This window comes from Schistocerca piceifrons, chromosome X (genome assembly GCF_021461385.2).
Source record: "Schistocerca piceifrons isolate TAMUIC-IGC-003096 chromosome X, iqSchPice1.1, whole genome shotgun sequence".
Classification (NCBI taxonomy): Eukaryota; Metazoa; Arthropoda; class Insecta; order Orthoptera; family Acrididae; genus Schistocerca; species Schistocerca piceifrons.
In genome coordinates, this window is record NC_060149.1 from 7,166,812 (window position 1) to 7,171,168 (window position 4,357).

Here is a 4,357-nt window from a genome sequence, read left to right on the forward strand (position 1 = left end):
CACCAGATCTATCTCCAATCGAACATGTATCGGATATCATCGGACGACAACTTTAACGTCATCCACCCCTGTATTGACCGACCAAGTGCAACAGGGATGGAACTCAATCCCACAAACTGGTATGAGGCACCTGTGCAACACAATTTATGCGCGTTTGCAATCTTGCATTCAACATTCTGGCGATAACACCGGTTACTAATGTACCGGCATTTTACATTTTCAGTGGCTTATCTTGCGTTTACAGTAACCTGTGATCTTGCATTGTTAATCGCTTAAATACGTTACCTGGACAAATGTATTCCCGAAATTTCGGTAGCCTTGATTAACTCTTTTTTGGTATTGTGATTTTTCCTCCCTCATTTTATGTATGTATCTATGTCCATATCTCCTACTAAAACACTGGGCCGATTTCAACAAAACTTGATACACTTACTATCTGGAGACAATCGCAGTTGCGGTAAGAACCACGTCCCTATCAAAGGGGTGCGGGTGGGGGTGAAAAGGTAGTGTAGCTCGCGACGCCCAAATTCGTAGACTTTATTCATAAACTATTTTAGAATGAGAGCACTTAGTGTCTTACAACAAACTTTACATATAATGTGAAAGAATTACGAAGGTTTTCCTTACTAACAACCCCACCGAGCGAGGTGGCGCAGTGGTTAGCACACCGGACTCGCATTCGGGAGGACGACGGTTCAATCCCGTTTCCCGCCATCCTGATTTAGGTTTTCCGTGATTTCCCTAAATCGTTTCAGGCAAATGCCGGGATGGTTCCTTTGAAAGGGCACGGCCGATTTCCTTCCCTAACCCGAGCTTGCGCTCCGTCTGTAATGACCTCGTTGTCGACGGGCCGTTAAACACTAACCACCACCACTACTAACAACCCCCACAAAATACTGTAAGAGAATAAGTTTATTGCTTACTAAATTTTCGTTGTTCATTCAGGAAAACTGGCGCATGACACTTTAATGTATTACTTCTTGACTGTCTTGACGACACAGTTTGCAGCCGGTATTAAAATTTACCACTTATTGTGCATGCAAAAGTATATCTATATATAATTCAGGAGATATAGCGTAATAAACATCGAGCTGCGTGGAAACGAAACTGCAGGAAAAGTTCAGTAGAGATACAAGTGATTTATGTGTGAAATATGTTAAATATATGTGAAGTATTTATGACATATGCGTATGCAGGCAAAGCTGTGGGTAAAGAACACCTGAAAAACCCGCGGATGGATTTGAATGACATTTAGTATAAATGTTAACTACTATCTGGGCAGAAATACTGTGGTGGTAAGAACCAGCAATCGTCAATTGTGGGTGTGGTTGATGACGTGGTTATATAATACTGGAGGAAGACACGGATAGACAGAGAGGAGTAAGGACGACATGGGCACAGATAAGAGAGAGGAAGAGGTGAGCAGGGTGAGAGGGAGGGGGAAATGGACAGAGAAGGTGAATTGGGAGATATGGACAGAGTGATGGGGTGGAGGGAAGAAAGTGCACAAAATAGAGATATTATTGAGGGAGAGAGAGAGGTAGAGACAGACAGAGAGAAATGGAAGGATAATGTGGGCGGAGAGAAGGGAACGAGGAGATGGGAGATAGACAGACGGATTGAGGGCAGGAGGAGATAAAGGGAGTGAGGAGAAGACAGAGAAGCAGGAGGAGATGGACTCAGAACACAGAGGAAGAGGTCGACAGAGAAGCAAAATTTGTAAATTTGTGGCAAGTTCTACGGGACCAAACTCCTGAGGTCATCAGTCCCTAGGTTTACACACTACGTAATCTAACTTAAACTAACTACGCTAAGGACAACACATACACCCGTGCCCAAGGGAGCACTCGAACCTCCGACGGGGGCAGCCGCGCGAACCGTGGCAAGGCGCCACAGACCGGTCGTCTACTCAGCGTGGCTGACAGAGAAGTGTGAGGTAACGGCGAGTTGTGGCGCCCTGAAGTTGGGCGTTGGCCGCGAGGAGTCCTCTCGGCGGGCCGCCAGCCACGTGGTGCAGAACGTTAGGGGGGCCCCAGCCGTGTGGCTGGGAATGCCTCGGTGACGCTGTGTCCATGAAGGAGACACGCCGGGAGTGCCAAAGGTGGCGGACTTTCTGAAACCTTAATGGCACACATTTCACAGTTCGTATAAAAACTAATAGTAGGCAGATGAATCATGATACCTCAAAAAGAAACACGTACATTACCATTATTTGCACGACGACTCTGATGGTGTAATCAGATTTTCAATATCTCTATTAGTTTAAAGTTTAGTGTCTAACTGTAAATTATACAAGTGACACCCAGCAACGAATTACCAAAATCTAAACTGTTCATTCGATTGCGCAGATCGACGTGTCTTTAGAAAGCTATTAGTGTAAACTTAAATTCGTATAAATTACAAACATGTAACTTGAATAGTACATGAGTTATTGGAGGTCAAAGTGGTCCATTACTGTCGATCGCGTCAGGGCATAAGTACTCCACAGTTACACGAAAAAACGGTAGAAGCATGCTTATAAATATATTTATTCATCTATGTCTTTGTTTATATCCGATACATACTGTTTATGAAGAAATTGGTCAAATATTTACTGTTTTTTAGAAAGCACAGAAACAGTAGGCTACTGACCTACTTTTGCTTGCTCTTCCTTTGATATGTGTTTATTTAATTTGTTTCATTATTTAATAATCTGTGTTAGAGCGTGTTTATGGTCCAGCCTTTGGAATATTTATTTGATTTCAAGTTATTTAAATGTAAATCCAGTCTTTCGGATGTGTTTCATTATGTTTGTGAATGTGCGTTGGTTTGAAGATATGGTGGGAGCGCTCTAGTCAATCACAGTGCTCTTGAATGGGGAGACTGGATGGAAGTGGGAGAAGAGTACGGGCAGGACATGGAGAGTGCGGAACAGTACGGCGCGAGGGGCGCAAGGTCGCGAGAGAGACTTGGAGTGTGGAGCAGTTTGTGCGTGGTCACGACAGACAGAAATACTTCGGAGTGCGGACTTGTGAACTTACGAGGTTTCTATAGTGAGGTCGTCGTATGCGTTTAGAAGTGAATACATCGCGAGCTATGTTGTTCGTAACTAATTACGTGCAGTAGGAATCTGTTGTTTCCCTGTTATTTAACTTATATTTTATTTAATTGCTGGACCGTCGACACCAATAAGTGTTTTGCAGAATTATACCACATTCTCATAAGTACTCCTACTATCGTACTCATCATTCAAAGTCGTTAAGATAGTACCTGAAGATTTTATTTATTGCAATCTTTTATTTAAATTTTCTACGTTACATTCGCGATTGCCGAGTGATAGGAACCTTCTACCAATTGATTGATGTGTATATTCATAATTGTATATTGTAGACTTTGGCTTGTAATGCAGCAACTACGTATCCCAGCCACTAGACAACGAAACCAGCCAAAAATTTTAGTATTTCAACTGTAGGCACTGAGGGTACGACGTAGTTGAGGGCCACCCTCACATCCTTTCATAATTTTATTTGAAAGCCCGCAGAAGAAAGGAGCAGATCGACAGAGGAGGCTGGAGCATATGAACAGAGAGAGGAGCAGGTGGAGATAAACATAGAGGAAGGCCGAGAAGATGTACAGAGAGAGAGAGAGAGAGAGAGAGAGAGAGGGAAGGGGGAGATGGACTAATAGAACTGGGAGAAATATATACCCGGGCAATGACAGTTCTCATCTAGTATTAATTTATATACGCTGCTAACCATTAGAATTGCAACAGTAAGAGGGATACCAAATTACGAAATTTTACCTATTGTGAGGATACATTTTAGTGGGGTCAGCGCATGACTAAATTTGTAAGTGACTCGGGAGTATACGTGGTGCAAAATTTAGTACACAGACCTGCTATCTCTCGCAGCAGCAATGGCCCTACCCTGTCAGAGTACTGAGTCGAAATGAGCTTGGATGAAAGGTACTTCTGTGTCACTCCGTACTACTTGAGTTGTATGGTAAAGCCCATCAGTGGTAGTGGCTGGCGAGTGGTGACGTGCCAGTCTGTCAGCAACCCGGGATCAAATGTTTTCAGTAGTGACAGAATGTGCTCCGCAAGGCAACAGTCACATATTCTGTACCAAAGCAGCTCAGACCATCGCGGCCAACATGCGGTTCTACATCTACATCTACATCTACATCTACATGGATACTCTGCAAATCACATTTAAGTGCCTGGTGGAGGGTTAATCGAACCACCTTCACAATTCTCTGTTAATCCAATCTCGTATAGCGCGCGGGATGAATGAACACCTATATCTTTCCGTACGAGCTCGGATTTCCCTTATTTTATGGTGCTGTTCGTTCCGCCATATGTAGGTCGCTGTCAACAAAA

General features: G+C 43.5%; 1 non-coding gene across 1 annotated transcript; it reads left to right on the top strand.

The window, feature by feature from the left end:
- The first annotated feature begins 641 nt into the window (after positions 1 to 641).
- Positions 642 to 714, top strand: Trnaa-cgc. Its single transcript has one exon. It is a non-coding gene; the product is annotated as a tRNA-Ala (tRNA).
- The last annotated feature ends 3,643 nt before the right edge of the window (positions 715 to 4,357 follow it).